The sequence below is a fragment of the Tachyglossus aculeatus genome, chromosome 23 (assembly GCF_015852505.1).
Source record: "Tachyglossus aculeatus isolate mTacAcu1 chromosome 23, mTacAcu1.pri, whole genome shotgun sequence".
NCBI classification, from domain to species: domain Eukaryota; kingdom Metazoa; phylum Chordata; class Mammalia; order Monotremata; family Tachyglossidae; genus Tachyglossus; species Tachyglossus aculeatus.
In genome coordinates, this window is record NC_052088.1 from 34,310,571 (window position 1) to 34,330,828 (window position 20,258).

Sequence of the window (20,258 nt, forward strand, 5' to 3'; positions counted from 1 at the left end):
ATTAAGAGCTTACTATGTGCAAAGCACTGTTCTAAGCACTGGGGAAGTTACAAGGTGATCAGGTTGTCCCATGGGGGGCTCACAGTCTTAATCCCCATTTTACAGATGAGGTAACTGAGGCACAGAGAAGTGAAGTGACTTGCCCAAAGTCAGCTGACAATTGGCGGAGCCAGGAGTTGAACCCATGACTTCTGACTCCAAAGCCCGTGCTCTTTCCAGTGAGCCACGCTGCTTCTTGTATTTGTTAAGCATTTACTACAGGCCACACACTTTTATAAGCCCTGGGGTAAGAACAAGTTAATCAGGCTGGACATGTCCCTCACAGCGCTCACACTCCAGGAGAGATCCCCATTATTACAGATGAGGGAACTAAGGCATAGAGAAGTTAAATGACTTGCCCAAAGTCACACAGAAGACACACAGCAGAGCTGGGATTAGAACCCAGGTCCATCCACTAGGCCATACTGCTTCTCTAAAATAATTTTTTTTTCCCCTAACGATCAACATCTCAAGGGAGACAACTTTTCAAAGACCATGAACCTTTCAGCCGGCTCCTTTCCATATACAGCCAGTTGGCTGATCATTGTTGGGAAGGACCTGGGTTCTAATCGCAGCTCCGCCATTTGTATGCTGTGTGACCTTGGACAAGTCACTCCACTTCTCTGTGCCTTATATTCCCCATCTGCAAAATGAGGAATAAGAGTGTGAGCCCCATGTGGGACAGGGACTGTGTCCAACCTGATTAACTTGAGCCTACTCCGGCGCTTCGATGAGTGTTGGTGCATAGTTAGCACTTAACTAATGCCATTAGGAAAAAGAAAATTCCAAGAAGTGGTCCACATTATATTGTGCCTGTCACCTTATCCAGGGGTCATAAACATTGGTAAAACAAGCAGCATGTATCGTGCTGGAGCCCAATTGGTGCTATTAATAATAATAATAATAATACTAGCACTTATTAAGTGCTTACTATGTGCAAAGCACTGTTCTAAGCACTGGGGAGGTTACAAGGTGATTGGGTTGTTCCATGGGGGGCTCACAGTCTTAATCCCCATTTTACAGATGAAGTAACTAAGACACAGAGAAATTAAGTGACTTGCCCAAAGTCACACAGTTAACAGTTGGCAGAGCCGGAATTTGAACCCATGACCTCTGACTCCAAAGCCCGGGCTCTTTCCACTGAACCACGCTGCTCCTCATTGAGTGCTTACTCTGTGCAGAGCACTGTTTTAAGCTTTTGGGAAAACTCAATGGAGACAGTAGACACAATTCCTGCCCTCAAGGAGCCACCAAGACTACCTACCTCAAAATAAAATTTAAATTTAAATTAATTTAAAATTAAAATTAAAAATGAAGACTTGCCCAGTTCCAGCCCCTAAGCTACATATCTTGCTGGCCTGTTTTATTCCAGGAATGTTGGAGTAAAGTCAGGCATAACATCAACTATAACTTGACTAACCATTCTACTGTAGAATAGCCTAAGAAAAAAGCAGCTTGGCCTAGTGGAAAGAGTGCGGGCTTGGGAGACAAAGGACCTGGGTTCTAATCCTGACTCCATCACTTGTCTGTTCTGTGACCTTGTGCAAATCACTTCACCATATTGTACCTCAGTCAACTCACCTATAAAATGGAGATTAAGGTAGTGAATCAAACATGTAGCTGTGACTATATCCAACCTGATGGCTCAGTGGAAAGAGCACAGGCTTGGGAGTCAGAGATCATGGGTTCAAATCCCGGCTCCACCGCTTGTCAGCTGTGTGACTTTGGGCAAGTCATTTCACTTCCCTGGGCCTCAGATACCTCATCTGTAAAATGGGGATTAAGATTGTGAGCCCCACATGGGACAACCTGATCACCTTGTATCCTCCCCAGCACTTAGAACAGTGTTTTGTACATAGTAAGCGTTAACAAATACCAAAATTATTATTATTATTATTTTATCTATCCCAGCCTTAATGCAGTGCCTGACACATAGTACGCACTTAAATACCATAATTATTGAGAAGCAGTGTGGCTCAGTGGCAAGAGCCCGGGCTTTGGAGTCAGAGGTCATGGTGTCAAATCCCAGCTCCGCCACATGTCTGCTGTGTGACCTTGGGCAAGTCACTTCACTTCTCAGAGCCTCTGTTAACCTCATCTGGAAAATGGGGATGAAGCCTGTGAGCCCCACATGGGACACCTTGATCACCTATCCCCCCCAGCGCTTAGAACAGTGCTTTGCACATAGTAAGCGCTTAAATGCCATTATTATTATTACTGTTATTATTGTTATTGCAATTACTACTATTTTTATTTTCACTATTATTATTACAGATCAAGTAATTGAGGGCCGGAGAAGTGAATTGACTTCCCCAGTGTCACACAGCCGACAAGTGGCAGAGCTGGAATTAGAACCCAAGTTCTTCTGACTCGCAGGACCCTGCTCTACCTACTAGACCCTGCTGCTTTTAACGATCATCTCTCTACAGAAACCTTCGGGACATGTTGCCCGCCTTCTCCAAAATCTCCAGTGGTTGCCAACCACCGCCATATCAAACAAAAACTCCTCACCACTGGCTCAAAAAAGTCCATCACCTCACCGGCTCCTACCTTTTACAACCCAGCCCACACACTTGGCTTCTCTGGTGCTAACCTTCTCACTGGGCCTCCATCTCGCCTGTCTCGCTGCCAACCCCTGCCCATGACCTGCCTCTGGCCTGGATGCCCTCCCCACTCAAATCCACCAATGACTCTCCCTCGCTTCAAAGCCTTACTGAAGGCCCATCTCCTCCAAAAGGTCTTCCCTGACTACTTTTCCTCATCTCCCATGCCCTTCTGCGTTGCCCTGACTTGCTCTAATAATAATAATGATAGCACTTATTAAGTGCTTACTATGTGCAAAGCACTGTTAAGGTGATCAGGTTGTCCCACTGGGGGCTCACAGTCTTCATCCCCATTTTACAGATGAGGTAACTGAGGCCCAGAGAAGTGAAGTGGCTTGCCCAAAGTCACACAGTTGGCAATTGGCGGAGCCGGGATTTGAACCCATGACCTCTGACTCCAAAGCCCGGGCTCTTTCCACTGAGTCACGCTGCTTCTACCCACCTCAGCCTGCCTCACGGCACTTTTGTATGTATCTGTAATCCGTAATTTTTTTATTTATATTGATGTCTGTTTATTAGTACTGACGTCTGTCTTTTCCCCTCTAGACTGTGAGCTCGTTGTGGGCAGGGATGGTCTCTCTTTATGGCTGTATTGTACTTTCTAAGCACTTAGTACAGTGCTCTGCACACAGTAAGCGCTCAATAAATAATAATAATTATGGTATTTGTTAAGCGCATACTATGTGCCAAGCACTATTCTAATAAATATAATTGAATGAATGAATGAGATGTCCCAAGGGGCGAGTTCAGAACAGCTAGGGAGGCTCTTGAGAAAATTTGGCTGCCTTAGAAAAGTTACCAACAATCTCCAGAATCCTGGTTCATTGGTGGAGGACCACAATTTCCTCCAGAGAACATGGGCAACTTCACCCCAAATTTTTGTACTTTACCCCAAAATTCCTTTCATTTTTCCCTTTATCTGTAACTCATTTGGAACCTCTGTCAATAATCCATCAATTGTATCTGAGCACTTACTGTGAGCACAGCACTAAGCACGCGGAAGAGTACACTATAACAGAGTTGGTAGTAGTGTCCTTAGTATTCCATAAAATCCAACTGTAATTCCAAGACTCCTCAGTACCACCTTGAGTCTCAAGAGGTTTACCACATTCCTCTCTTCTCCTACGAAGATTTCTGCTTCCAAGGTCCTCATAAACCAGATTTTAGGGATCATGTATCCAAACACTGCTAATAAAACCTAACTACAACCCAGCTACATTCCTCTTAGCATTTAGAGTGTTTTGGCCACCTCTATTCATTCATTCATTCAATCGTATTTATTGGGCGCTTACTGTGTACAGAGTACAAGTCCCATCCAATTCAGCAACAGATAGAGATAATCTCTACCCAACAACAGGCTCATAGTCTAAAAGAGCCAACAAAACAAAACAAGTAGACAGGCATCAATAGCATCACAATAAATAAATGAAATTATAGATTTAGATGTTCTAAATTTTCTAAATACATTTTCTAAATTTTCCCTCTAGATGTTCTGAACTTTCCCCTTGGGACATCTCCTTAGAAACAGCATGGCCTAGCAGATAGAACCCCAGCCTGGGAGTCAGAAGGACCTGGGCTCTAATCCCAACTCTGCCACTTGTCTGCTGTGTGACATTGGGCAAGTCAAGTCACTTCTCTGACCCCCAATTACTTCATCTGTAAAATGGGGATTAAAACTGTGATCCCCATGTGGGACAAGGACTGTGTCCAGTCCAATTTGTTTGTATCTGTCCCGGCATTTAGTTCAGTGCCTGGCACGGCACATAATAAGCGCTTAACAAATGCCACAACTATTACTGTTATGTCCTTGCCCTCAAAGAACTTCGGACACAATCTAAAAGCCTTGATGTTAACCCTTCACAAAGAACCTGTGCCACCCTTACCAGAGCTTTAGTCTTTTCACCTCATCAGCTCTTGATTTCCTTCCCTAGTGTGACCTAGTAGAAAAAGAGCATAGGCCTGGCAGACTGAGGATCTGGGTTCTAATCCTGGATTTGGGCAAGCTGCTTAACTTCTCAGGGCTTCGGTTTCCTCATCTGTAAAATGGGGCTTTAATAACTATTTCCCCCTCCCACTAATTTTTTAAAATGGTATTTGTTAATAATAATAATAATTATTATTATAGTATTTGTTAAGCACTTACTATGTGCAAAGGACTGTTCTAAGCCCTAAGGTAGATGCAAGGTAACAGGTTGTCCCACGTGGGGCTCACAGTCTTAATCCTCATTTTACAGATGAGGTAACTGGGGCGCAGAGAAGTGAAGTGGCTTGCCCAAGGTCACACAGTAGACAAGTGGCAGTGTCGGAATTAGAACCCGCATCCTATTACTCCCAAGCCTGTACTCTTTCCACTAAGCCAGGCTGCTTCTCTTGTTAAGTGCTTACTCCGTGCCAAGTACTGTGTTAAACACTGAAATAGATACAAGATAACCAGGTTGGACACAGTCCCTTTTCCACATTAATTCATTTATTTATTCAATTGTATTTATTAGTGCTTACTATGTGCAGAGCACAATATGGGATTCATAGTCTTAATCCCCATTTTACAGATGAAGTAACTGAGGTACAGAGAAGTTAATCAATCAATCAATCGTATTTATTGAGCGCTTACTGTGTGCAGAGCACTGTACTAAGAGCTTGGGAAGTACAAGTTGGCAACATATAGAGACAGTCCCTACCCAACAGTGGGCTCACAGTCTAAAAGAGGGTGACAGAGAACAAAACCAAACATACTAACAAAATAAAATAAATAGAATAGATATGCATAAGTAAAATAAATGAATAGAGTAATAAATATGTACAAACATATATACATATATACAGGTGCTGTGGGGAAGGGAAGGAGGTAAGTGACTGGCCCAAGGTCACACACAAGACAGGTGGTGGAGTCAGGATTAGAACTCAGATCCTTCTGACTCAGGCCCATGCACTATCCACTAAGCCATGACGCTTCTCAGCTATGTTCAGAAGTACTACCAGGGCCAGACTCAAATGCTTAGAGCCTACAGAACGTGGAAGTGTCGATTTACCAGTCAGGGGAGTATGAGGGACAGTGAGTTAATCACAGAAGGCCTCTTGGAGAAGGTGGCATTTTAGGAGGACTTTGAAGATTGGGAGAGGAGTGATCTACCAGATGTGGAGGAGGAGGGACTTCCATTCATTCATTCACTCATTCAATCGTATTTATTAGTGCTTACTGTGTGCAGAGCACTGTACTAAGCGCTTGGGAATTACAAGTTGGCACCATATAGAGATGGTCCCTACCCAACAACGGGCTCACAGTTTAGGCAAAAGATGGCGAGAAATGTGAACCAGGCAGTTGAGTAGGTTAAAAAAAAACTTAAAACAATCCTATGTACATTAATCTTCGCTCCTCTGGTGCTAACCTTCTCACTGGGCCTCCATCTCGCCTGTCTCGCTGATGACCCCTGGCCCACATCCTGCTCTGCCCTGGAATCCCCTCCCTCCTCAAATCTGACAGAGAATGACTCTCCCCTGCTTCAAAGCCTTACTGAAGGCCCATTTCCTCCTAGAGGCCTTCCCTGACTAAGCCCCACTTTTCCTCATCTCCCACTCCCTTCTGTGTCGCCCTGACTCGCTCCCTTTTCTCTCCCTCCCAGCCCCAGCCCCACAGCACTGGGGTCCATATCTGTCGTTTTATTTATTTGCATTGATGTCTGTCTTCCCCCCTCTAGACCGTGAGTTCATTGTGAGTTCATCAGAGAAGCAGCATGGCTCAGTGGAAAGAGCCCGGGCTTTGGAGTCAGAGGTCACGGGTTTTCAAATCCCGGCTCCATCAATTGCCAGCTGTGTGACTTTGGGCAAGTCACTTCACTTCTCTGGGCCTCAGTTACCTCATCTGTAAAATGGGGATTTTTATAGTGAGCCCCCCGTGGGACAAGCAGATCACCTTGTAACTTCCCCAGGGCTTAGAACAGTGCTTTGCACATAGTAAGCGCTTAATGAATGCTATCATTATTATTATTATTATTGTGGGCAGGGAATGTCACAGTTTATTACTGCATTGTATTTTCCCAAGCATTGTATTTTTCCAAGCACTTGGTACAGTGCTCTGCACACAGTAAGCGCTTAGTAAATACGATTGAATGAATGATTAATTAATTAATCAGAGATGGAAGCTGTTTATTCGGAGCAAAGACACTGGAAATCCTTTGAGGTGAGGAAGCCAAGGGAAAAGCAGTGACTCTTTCAATAAGAAACCATCAATCTCCAGAGGAGAAGCAACATGGCGTAGTGGGTGGAGCACGGGCCTGAGAGTCAGAAGGTCATGGGTTCTAACCCCAGCTCCACCACTTGTCTGCTGTGTGGCCTTGGGTAAGTCACTTCACTTCTCTGGGCCTCAGTTACTTCTTCTGTAAAATGGGGACTGAGATGGTGAGTCCCACATGGGATTGGGACTGGGTCCAACCCCATTTGCTTGTATCCCCCACAGCCCTTGGTATGGTACCTGGCACCTAGTAAGTACTTAACAAAAAGCACAATTATTATTATTATTTCCCGTTACACATACATCTTCCAAACCCTATCTACAAGCATGGACGATGAAACTGTCGTCAACCTTTGCAACCCAAGCAAAAATACTTACAGTTCACGTAAGGTACCTACAGCAACGGGCTCGTCTGGTTAGGGAAGCAACATGGCATAGTGGATAAAGCCTGGGAGTCGGAAGGTCACGGGTTCTAGTCCTGGCTCCGTCACTTGTCTGCTGTGCGACCTTGGGCAAGTCACTTCCCTTCTCTGTGCCTCAGTTACCTCACCTGTAAAGTAGGAATGGAGATTGAGAGCTCTGTGGGGAACAAGGGACTGTGTCCAACCCGATTTGCTTGTATCCATCCCAGCTCTTAGTGCAGTGCCTGGCACATAGTAAGAGCTTAAAAAATACCATCATTATTATAACTGGTTCTTGTTCCAGGCAAGGATTGCCTCACGTAGAACTCCACGATGAAAACTGGAAAAGGCAGGTTTGATTGTGTGAGCCCACGCCTCCCACGAAGAGCATGTAGCGATTTTGGGGGTTCTTCTAAATTCCCTCTCTAAAAGGCAGAGCTTGGTTATAGAGGCCAGATGCTGAGTCTGTGTGCGGTGGCCTAGAAAGCAAACTCCTGCTTTAATCTGATGTCTGGCCTGCATTAAAAAAATTGGATTGAAAAGGATTAGATTAGATTAGACCCCTCTGGATTTGGAAACACTAAAGCTCCATTTGGACTTTAACATAATCTCTTTCCATATCTGGAGCCATCATGTGGAGCGCTGCTTTTGGACAGCATTTTTTTTATTTTATTAAATTTGTTGTCTTTCCTTCATTTGAACATCCTGGCTTCATATCGGTAATAGCAAAGAATTCCTCTGAGACCCAGAGGAAAGTTATTTTGACCTCGTAAATGGCAGGATGGACACTCAAGCACTGAGTTTTTTGTTTGTTTGTTTTTTAATATGTATGTTTATGCCCACAGCCTCAGATGTAATAGATCAATAACTGTAGGAGTTTTTAATGACTTGGGTATTTTTTTTAGTTACATTTTCCACTACTGCAATTTCTTGTAGGGTGCTATACTAAAGAAACTTGGAGAAAAAGACTCCATGCAACAGTCAAGCATGACAAAATTAGTTCTTCAGACTTGGTCAATAAAGAGACAAATTAGCGTACCGCACTGTAATGTTTATCTTCATGATTCATGTCACTGAAAGTTATCTAACGATAGCTGAGATTATGAGGAGTTCAGTGTCTTAGGGTGAAAGTAGAGTATTACCCTTTCAATGGTTAATATAAGATTTAACCATCCATAAAATCTGTTTGTTAAGACTTAATAATCACCCCTCTGACACAGACCCAGTAGGAATAGGTTCTATCTTGCCCCCCTTACTTTAATCCGTCTTTTGCTTATAAGAATTTCAAACATACATCACCTAAGTAGAGGTGCTTACTATGTGTAAAACACTCCAGGAAATAAATACACAGATGAGAATTATGCACAGTCTCTGGTCCTTGAGGGACTCCCAGCCTGAAAATAAGGGGCAGGGAGGGGGCAGTGGCTGCAGACACATAATATGAAAAATTAAAAGACAAGGATGAGAAACACAAAAGCAGCATCAGGATTTTAGGCTCCTCATGGTTCAGCATGTCATGGTTATAGCCACGACAGTGACCTTCTCAATGTTCTAAAAGGCCATTTCATTAAAGTCTGGTCCATTAGGCCATGCCATTTCATTATAAAGCAGTGTCATCTAGTGAAAAGAGCACATGCTTGAGAGGCAGAGGACCTGGGTTTTAATCCCACCTCTGTCACTTGTCTGCTGTGTGATCTTGGTCAAGTCACTTCACTTCTCTGTGCCTCAGTTTCCTCATCTGTAAAATGAAGATCAAATCCTACCTTTACTACTTAGACTATGAGCCCCTAGTGGAACAGGGACTGTATCCAAAGTGATTATCTCATATTGTCTTAGTACAGTACTTGACATATAAGCCCTTAATACCATAATTATGATTATTAATGTTACCTGTAATAGCATGCACCTATCATTTATTCATTCACTCATTCATATTTATTGAGCACTTACTTTGTGCAGAGCATTGTACTAAGCGCTTGGGAAATACAAGTCGGCAATATATAGAGACAGTTATGCCTCAGATCAAGGAAATATCAATGATTTTTTTAATCTCAGAGAATGACGACACGTGATATTTGTAAAGCACTTACTATGTACCAAGCAATGTATTCAGCAGTGAAGTACATATACGATAAACAAATAAGACAGTCTCTGCCCCTCATGGAGTTCTCAATCTAATCAATCTGTGGGCACTGATTCTCAATCAATCTCAATCTCTCTTATGGAGGGGGAAACCGTTATTTAATCCTCATTTTACAGATGAGGCAACTGAGGCCTGGAGAAGTTGAGTCATCATTATTATTATTATTAAGAGACACAGCATGGCCTTGCCTGTTAACTTGCACCTGTTCTGTTATGTTTTGGTGTCTGCCTCCCCCCTTCTAGACTTCGAGCCCATTGTTGGGTAGGGACTATCTCTATCTGTTGCTGAATTATACTTTCCAAGTGCTTAGTACAGTGCTGTGCACACAGTAAGCACTCAATAAATACAATTTAATGAGTGAATCATGGAGTTGAGAGCCAGAGGAAACTGCTTTCAAATCCCAGCTCTGCATTTTTCCTGCTGTCTGACCTGGGTCATGTCACTTCACTGCTCCGTGCCTCAGCAGGAAATGAGGATTAAATACGTTATCTCTCCCGCTTAAGGCTGTGATATAGCAATTGTGTTCAACCCGATTTTCTTGAATCTACCGGAGTTCTTAGTACAGAGCTTGGTGCAAAGTAAGCACTTAACAAACACCATCATTTTTATCATCACTGAAGTGTGAATGATAATCCATGCAGCCAAAGGAACTATAGGAAAGTTTTGTCCCTAAAATACCCAATTATCCACCAGGCAAGCTAACAGTCACTTTTTTTGGTTTTCAAAAAAAGACAGGGGGTCAAGACAATAGCTCAGCCTCTAAGAAAAACCTTCAGTTCTTGAGAAAGCATGAAAGAAGATAATTCAAAAATGTTGAGGACAAGAGAAAGGGAAAAGCAGAAAAAAATTAAATCAGCAGTGTAGAAGGGAATTTCATCCTTTTACTGAATAATGAACATGCACTTTAAAGGGAAAAAAAGTATTAATGAGATCCATTTTGAAAGAGAGAAAAATGCGCAAACAAAAAAAGGAGATGGGGAAGCATGGGGAAATGAAAAATTCTACAACACATTATGGTAAAAGGTACTGATTTCATTTGGAACCTGTATTTATTTTTTTTAATGTGAAAAGAGACCATCAAGCAATACATTATGTTAAAAGGTACTTATTTCTTTGTAATTCCTATTTAAAGAAACCATAGCTATGCCTAAATTACATATAGGTTGAATGTGAGTCTATATTATCTTGTTGTACTCTTTCCCAGCTAAAAGTAATATATACTTTTTTCAACATTAGGTGAAAGGACCCTAACTATTAGTATATTTTTACTGCTTATTCCTGAAATGTTGCAATCCGAGGCAAAATGTATTCCGTTGGCAGTTAAAATCATCTACCCAAAAGTGACTCTGAAGGTTTAGTAACGGCCCATTCTTGGTTCTCTCTTCTATCTATTCCCTTTGAGCAAGGTTCACAAGTTGAACCCCATAACCGTAAGACTGGTAACTCCTAACAGCCCTTTCGCCCTTCAAATAAAATCAGACTGAAGTATCAGTTGCCAACTCATGGGATTGGGGAAACTTCAACTCCTCAACTATAAAAAGGAGATAAAGTTACCTGTTCTCCCTCCTACTTCGACTGTGAGTCCCAAGCGAATAATAATAACTGCGGTATTTGTTAAGCTCTTACTGCGTGCCAGTCTTAATTCCCATTGTACAGATGAAGTAACTGAGGCACAGAGCAGTGAAGTGACTTAACCAAGGTCACATGGTGGACAAGTGGAACAGGAACTGTGTCCAACCTGATTATCTTATAATAATAATAATAATGGTATTTGTTAAGCGCTTACTAAGTGCCAAGCACTGTTCTAAGCACTAGGGTTGATGCAATGTAATCAGGTTGTCTCACATGGGGCTCACAGTCTTAATCCCCATTTTACAGATGAGGTAACTGAGGCAGAGAGAGGTTAAGTGACTTGCCCAAAGTCTCCCAGCTGACAAGTGATGGAGCGGGAATTAGAACCCATGACCTCTGACTCCCAAGCCCAGGCTCTTTCCACTAAACCATGATCTTTCCCACAACTCTTCATTCATTCATTTATTCAATCGTATTTATTGAGCACTTACTGTGTGCACAGCACTGTAGTAAGCACTTGGGAAGTACAAGTTGGCAACATATAAAAACGGTCCCTACCCAACAACGGGCTCACAGTCTAGAACGGGGAGACAGACAACAAAACAAGTAGAAAGGTGTCAATACTGTCAGAATAAATATAATTATAACTATATACACATCATTAATCTTCACATAATAAAGACAAATTCCATCATTATTACGAATATAATTCCTAGAATACCGTGCATGGGTAGAAAAGTTTTCTACAGAAGCTCATCCAATACTCAACTCTCAATCACCAAGAAACCCCCATGATTTTCACTTCACAGTCCCATTTTGCTTGTCATGGGTACCCAATTCATTCACGTAAACTATATTCATTTTTATCCCTGTTAATGATCATTTCAATGTCCCAGATTCTGAAGTGCCATTATCACTTAACTTCTCTGTGCCTCAATTACCTCATCTGTAAAATGGGGTCAAATTTTGCAAAATTTATAGATGCTACTGCTAGATCATATCAATTGGTGTTTATCACTCCTTCCCCCACAGATCCACCCTGTCCTTCTAAATAGGAAAGGGGAAAAAATTGAAATCAAGGTCAAAGAAACTCAGATATTTAATTGTAGCGTCTGTTAAATGCTTACTATATGCCAGGCATCTGTACTAAGCGCTGCGGTGGATACAAGCAAATTGGGCTGGACACAGTCCCTGTCCCACTTGGGGCTCACAGTCTCAATCCCCGTTTAACAGATGAGGTAACCGAGGCCCAGAGAAATAAAGTGACTTGTCCGAGGTCACACAATAAGACAAGTGGAAGAGCCAGGATTAGAACTCAAGTCCTTCTGACTCCCGGCCCGAGCTCTATCCACTAGACCATGCTGCTCTCTATGACTCCCCTTTCTAGACTGTGAGCCCGTTGTTGGGTAGGGACTGTCTCTATCTGTTGCTGAATTGTACTTTCCAAGCGCTTAGTAGAGTGCTCTGCACACAGTAAGAGCTCAATAAATACAACTGAATGAATGAATGACTCTATTCAGCAAAATGACCTTGGAAAACGATCTAATTGCCTGGAAATGACAGTGGGATTGTTCAGTTAGCTTTTCTGAGTCACCAAAAAGCAACTTTGTAGGAGTTCATCGGTTAGCAGTTTACTCCAGCGCGTGTTTTACTCTCCCAAGGATCAAGTCAACGTGAGCGTATGAACTGTTTAACTAGCAGGAAATGCCCAAGTGATCTCATTGCAAGCTAAGGAAACACATTCGGAACTCTCTTATTTTGACCCCTGACATTAATCCCTCTCTATCAGGAAATAATGTACTGGAGAATCAATATGCTTTCAGACAGATACTGCATCAGGGAGTTTCTTTGCTGGTTCAGTATTTTCATTATTAACAACTTGGGTCAGCAAGCTTCTCTATTTGTCTGGTGTTATTTGAATTTATGTCTCATTTCAGTCAACTTCTGAGCATTACTTATGAAAATACATATGTAATTTGGCTTACTAAGAAAGAGTAGTAGGATATTAAATAAAGTTTTAGTTTTCAAAGGCCCAGGGAATGTTAACAGAATGAGTTAACTGAAAGAGGTCAGGTTCATGAATATTCTCAAAGTTTAGGGTTTTTTCCTGGTATTTGTTAAGCATGTACTACGTGCCAGGCACTGTAATAAGCCAAGGGGTAGTTAAAAGTTTATCAGGTGGGACCCAATCCACATCCCACTTAGAGCTCACAGTCCTAATTCCCATTGTATGGATGACGTAACTGAGGCACAGAGAAGTGAAATGACTAGCCCAAGGTCAACCAGCAAACAAGTTGAGAAGCAGGATTAGAACCCAGTTCCTTCTAACTCCCAGGCCAGAAGCTATGCTGCTTCTCAAAGGTTCTTAAACTGAAAAGAACAGCGGCATAGTGGATAGAGTATGGGCATAGTGGATAGAGTATGGGTTCTAATCTCACTCCGCCACTTGTCTGCTGTGTGACTTTGGCCCGGTCACCTCATTACTCTGGGCCTCAGTTCCCTCATCTGTAAAATGGGCATTGAGACTTTGAGCGCCCCCCACGGGACAGGGACTTTGTCCCGCTCGAGTTGCCTGTATCCACCCCAGCGCTAAGAACAGTGCCTGGCATATAGTAAGCACCTAACAGATACCATCATGATTGTTATTATTATTGTCTCTCCCAAGTACTTAATACAGTGTTCTGCACACAGTGAGCCCTCAAATACCACCGATGGAATGACTGTCAAAAATTTCAGTTAACTAAGCGCCAGGGTGATGCAGAGGATCCGCAGAGGGCTAGCTGTAGTATTTGTTAATCAGATTAGCTGAACATCTTGACATCTGCCAATCCCCTAATCCTCAAGGCAGCCCTGTTAGGATTCCTCAGAAGATTAATATAGAAGGTTCCGGGGAACCGCTTAAAACTTCATTCAATCGAATTTATTGAGCACTTACTGTGTGCAGAGCACTGTACTAAGTGCTTGGGAAGTACAAATCAGTGACACGTAGAGACGGTCCCTACCCAACAACGGGCTCCCAGTCTAGAACTTGATGGCATTAGCACTCTCCCCTGTGATGAGAAGAATTCGGTCATCTTTTAATCACTGTAAACAACTCAAGTGACCAATTGGTCAAGATTGCTCTCCTCCGAGAAGCTTTCCCTGACTAAGCCCTCCTTTCCTCTTCTCCTACTCCCTTCTGCATCGCCCTGACTTGCTCCATTTATTCATCCACCCCTCCAGCCTCACGGAACTTTATTTATGATGATGATGATGGCATTTGTTAAGCGCTATGTACAAAGCACTGTTCTAAGCACTGGGGAGGACACAAGGTGATTAAGTTGTCCCACGTGGGGCTCACAGTCAATCCCCATTTTACAGATGAGGGAACTGAGGCTCAGAGAAGTTAAGTGACTTGCCTAAGGTCACACAGCAGACATGTGGTGGAGCCAGGATTCAAACCCCTGACCTCTGACTCCAAAGCCCGTGCTCTTTCCACTGAGCCACGCTGCTTCTCTTATTTATATTAATATCTGTCTCCCCCTCTAGACTGTGAGCTCGCTGTGGGCAGCAGATGTGTCTGTTTATTGTTATACTGTCCTCTCCCAAGCACTTAGTACAGTGCTTTGCACACAGAAAACAATTTGATTGAATAAACAAATGTCATGGGAATATTAAAAAAGCCAGTTACTTGAACTTTCTGATTGATAGAATGTCAAGGTGTTTACCATCATCAAATGATTATTTGCATCTACTTAACTGAACTCAAAGCACTTTTTATGGCATTTATTAAGCGCTTACTACGTGCAAAGCACTGTTCTAAATGCTGGGGAGGTTACAAGGTAATCAGGTTGTCCCACATGGGGTTCACAGTCTTAATCCCCATTTTACAGATGAGGTAACTGAGGCCCAGAGAAGTTAAGTGACTTGCCCAAAGTCACACAGCTGACAATTGGTGGAGTCAGGATTTGAACACATGACCTCTGACTCCAAAGCCTGTGCTCTTTCCCCTGAGCCACACTGACTGGGTAAAATGGCTCAGGGCAGTTAGGAGGTGGGTCTTCTACTGATGTGGAAGAGGGCAATTTTTCAGGGTCTTCTAACTAGGGACTGTCTCTATATGTTGCCAACTTGTACTTCCCAAGCGCTTAGTACAGTGCTCTGCACACAGTAAGCGCTCAATAAATACAACTGATTGATTGATTGATTCTAACAAATTAGAAGCCAGGTACTGTCACCTAAGAGTCCATGGAAAAGATCATGAGTCCTGGACCCAGAAGATCACTCTTTCTATACCAAACTGTAATAAAGATCCAAATAATGAAAATAGGAGGTAATATCATTTAATTCTATCGATGTCTTTTACATATTGAGAATCATAAAAATGACCAATCGACTATATTTGTCAAAGCCTAAACATGTAGCTGTTTTATTCCAACTATTTCTAGCACTTGCGTACATAACAAGTGCTTAGTACAGTGCTCTGCACACAGTAAGCGCTCAATAAATATGATTACTGATGATGTCTGTGATTTATTTATTTATTCACCTTAATGTCTGTCTTCCCCTCTAGAATGTAATCTCGTTGTGGGCAGGGAATGGGTCTGTTCATTGTTATATTGTACTCTCCCAAGTGCTTAGTACAATACTTTGTACACAGTAAGTGTTAAATAAATATGATTGAATGAATGGTGCTTTTTTGACAGCATTTTTAAAATGAACCTACTGTGTTACATTTTTTGTGCATAATACTAATAATGGTATTTGTTAAGCACTTACTATGTGCCAGGCACTGTTCTAAGCACTGGGGTAGATACAAGCAAATCGGGTTGGACACAGGCCCTGCCCCATATGGGGTTCACAGTCTCAACCCCTATTTTACAGATGAGGGAACTGAGCCCTAGAGAAGTGACTAGTCCAAGGTCACACAGCAGACAAGAGGAGGAGCCAGGATTAGAACCCATGAACTTCTGACTCCCATGCCCATGCTCTATCCACTAATCCATGCTGCGTCTCTATTTACTATTTCCATATTTGCTATTAAAATAAAGAGGCATCCAGACTTCTAGTTCTACCTATAAAATGGGAAAATGACAAACTCAAGATATGCCTGGAACTGGATGAGCAAGCCCAGGATCTCAGGGATGGACGTGGAAAAAGGGATAAGGGAGGGGAAAAAATCAATATTAAGGTAAACATTAAGGTAAATTAAGCTTGTTCTGTGTCTGTCTATATATCCAAACAGACTGTGAGCCTCATGTGGGGATAGGGGCTGTGCCTAAGCTGATTAACTTGTATCTATTTCAGCACTTAAAACAGTGCCTGGCACATAGTGCTTAACTATTACCATAATTATTATTTATTCAATCGTATTTATTGAGCACTTACTATGTGCAGAGCACTGTACTAATTATTACACTACTTATTATTACATGTTTTCACATGGGGATTCACTGATAAAGTATTATAGACTCCAGACTACTGTAAACTCACTGTGGGCAGGGAATGTGTCCGTTAATTGTCATATTGTACTCTCCCAGGTGTTTAGTACAGTGCTTAGCACACAGTAAGCACTCAATATAACTGAATTCTGATCACCACTTTAACAACAGCAGAGACTTGTGATATTTGTTAATCACTCACTGTATGCGAAAATCTGCACTGAGCCCCGGGACAGATTCAAGGTAATCAGTTGGTCACGGATCCCTCCTACAATACTATGTAGATTGCACAGTTGCTCTTCTTGAGCTATTCATCAAAACGAGAAAGCTAAAAATGCAGCAACATTTATGGATCCCCTACAATTCCACAGAGAGCTCAGCCTCATCCACTACATTACTAATCAATAAATATTACTTATTGAGTGCTTACTGTGTGCAGAGCACCAAGCCGCTTGGGAGAGTAGAACAGAATACATTTCTATACATTCGTGAACAGGATCTTCTAGACTGTGAGTCCATTGTTGGGTAGGGACAATCTCTATATTTTGCCGATTTGTACTTCCCAAGCTCTTAGTACAGTGCTCTGCACACAGTAAGTGCTCAATAAATATGATTGATTGAATGAATGAATCTTTCACATGCTCAAAATGTCATCTCACCTTCACTTAAATTCTACCGACAAATCTCTCCCTCGCCCCCACTATCCCAAACCCCATTGCCTTGGCTAACAAGGAAGTTTATCATCACGTTACTGAGCGCTTACTGTGTGCAGAGTACTGTGCTAAGCACTTGGGAGAGAACCATATCACAATAAACAGGCAATTTCCCTGCCCACAACTTGCTTACAGTCTGGAGTCTCCAGTCTAGATTCCTTTATTAAGGAATCCTCTTCCCCTCAACACTCACATCACCCTATGGATTTACTGTCCCGCAAAGTTAATATTATCTGGATTCATTCATTCAATGGTATTTATTGAGCACTTACTGTGCACAGAGCACTGTGCTAAGCACTTGGGAGGGTAAAATTTAACAATAAGCAGACACAGCCAGACAAAATCTGGGTTGTTGCTGAATGTTGAAATGTGGGTTTGCATACTGGGCTCTCTGATTCCACCTATTATGGCTACTGTTCATAGGGTGCTGTCACTGTTTGTGACTCTCCACTGCTGTGGCATTATTCTCTGACTGGCTTATGCCCCGTCAGCTTTTCAGTAATTTCATAACGTAATGTAACCGACAATTCCGTTTACTAAGAAATATTACATATTTGTTCCAATGCCACCATTTTTCTCTGATGCTTGTCTTGAAAACTCAGCCTCTTTCCAAATGGTTACAAAGGAATCGTTTCCCTGGCAACAGTTATCACATACTTGGACAGTTTCTTCTTGACCATTCAGGCTCCTTTCCAATATAGACTTTTTCTGAAAAGCTTGTATACCAAGTTAAAGCTCAGGTGCAAATTCACCTCACGATGCAGCCAAAAATGAAGGTATAACTGGTGCTAAACAAATGCTTATACAAATAGTGGTTTAGTAGAAAATAAAGCAAATAAAGGAAGGAGGGAAGTGTCACAATTACCTTGCCCATTTACAGGTTTATTAAGGAGTAGAGAAAGCTCAGGAATTCTCTCCTCTGGGACAGTAAGATCACAAGACTGGTGACACTTTGAAAAACGTGGATGAGACTATATTTGTCCTTCAAACCTCACCTCCAAAACATTGCTAGTTATGGAAAGCCCAAGAAAATAAGAAATAATGATGGATAGTTGGTGTTAGAGCTGGGTTAGAACAAGAAGCAGTATTATCTAGTGGAAAGAGCACAGGCTTGGGAGTCAGAGGACCTGGGTTCTAATCCAGACAATGTCAAATGCTTGCTGTGTGACCTTGGGCAAGTCACTTCATTTCTCCGGGCCTCTGTTTCCTCAGCTGTAAAATGGAGATTAAATCCTACTCCCTCCTACTTAGACTGTGAGCCCCATGTGGGACGGGGATTGTGTCCAACCTGATAAACGTGTGTCTACCCCAGAGCTTAGGACAGTGCTTGACAGATATTGAGTGCTGAACAAATACCATTAAAAAAAAAGAAAACAAACTTGCAGGTTGTAGCACAAATTTGCATAACCATAAATGAGGCATGAAAGCTCACTTCATTTTGTTTTCCTGATCTATAAAGTGGATACTGGGATGCATTCATTCATTCATTCATTCAATCAATCACATTTACTGAGCACTTACTGTGTGCACAGCACTGTACTAAGCGCTTGGAAAGTACAATTTGGCAACAGATAGAGACAATCCCTACCCAACAATGATGCCAAGAATTTCTACTGGCACCTCACTTAGAACTGGTGTCCCCCAGGCTGCCTCATCCCAAGTCTCTATGAAGATCTGAATCAGTGCAGAAAAAATGCCCCCCACCCGCCCCTTCTCCCACCCAAAAAAAATGGTGTCTTTCTGGCACATTAACTCTGAAACCTTTCCCCTCCCAGCCCTCATCCCTCCTAAAATCCCTGCCTCCTTTTCATCCTAGTGTTAAGCACTAGGTTGTCCCACGTGGGGCTCACAGTCATCATCCCCATTTTACAGATTACATTTTACAAATATTTTACAGACTCCGAGAAGTTAAGTGACTTGCCCAAGGTCAATCAATCAATCAATCATATTTATTGAGTGCTTACTGTGTGCAGAGCACTGTACTAAGCGCTTGGGAAGTACAAGTTGGCAACATATAGAGACAGTCCCTACCCAACAGTGGGCTCACAGTCTAAAAGAGGGAGACAGAGAACAAAACCAAACATACTAACAAAATAAAATAAATAGAATAGATATGTACAAGTAAAATAAATAGAGTAATAAATACGTACATACATATATACATATATACAGTGAGCCACGCTGCTTCTCTAGCAGCGTAGCATAGTGGAAAGATCCCGGGCTTGGGGGTCAGAGGTCGTGGGTTCTAATCCCTCTGCCACCACTGACCAACTGTGTGACTTTGGGCAAGTCATTTGACTTCTCTGTGCCTCAGTTACCTCATCTGCAAAATGGGGATTAAGACTGTGAGCCCCACGTGGGACAACCTGATTACCTTGTATCTACCTCAGCACTTAGAACAGTACTCGGAATATAGTAAGCACTTAACCAATGCCATTATTAATAATAACAATGACGGCATTTACTAAGTGCTTACTATGTGCAAAGCATTATTATTATTATTATTAATCCCCATTTTACAGTTGATGTCACTAAGGCAGAGAAAACTGAAGTGACTTGCCAAAGATCACACAGTGGACAAGTGGCAGAGTCGGGATTAGAACCGAGATCCTTCTGACTCCCAAGCCCTACAAAAGTAATGATAATTACAGTATTTGTTAAGTGCTTATTATGTTCCAGGCACTGTTCTAAGCACTGGAATGGGTACAAGCAAATCAAGTTGGACCAAGTCCCTGCCCCACGTGAGGCTCACAGTCTCAATCCCCATTTTCCAGATGAGGTAACTGAGGCCCAGAGAAGTGAAATGAGTTGCCCAGGGTCACAGAGCCGACAAGCGGCAGAGCCGGGATTAGAACCCATGACCTTCTACCTCTCAGGCCCTTGCTCTATCCACTATACCGTGCTGCTTGCCTACCCACTAAGCCATGCTGCTTGTGAAGTATTTCCAAACAATATCAGAACAAGGAATCCGCTGAAGGCACCAACACGGACAACTAGTAGACAATTTTCTCAGACGGTTCTCAAATATCAGTACCACCTCAGTGGACGGAGCACAGGCTTTGGAGTCAGAGGTCTTGGGTTCGAATCCTGCTCCACCACGTCTGCTGTGTGACCTTGGGCAAATCACTTAACTTCTCGG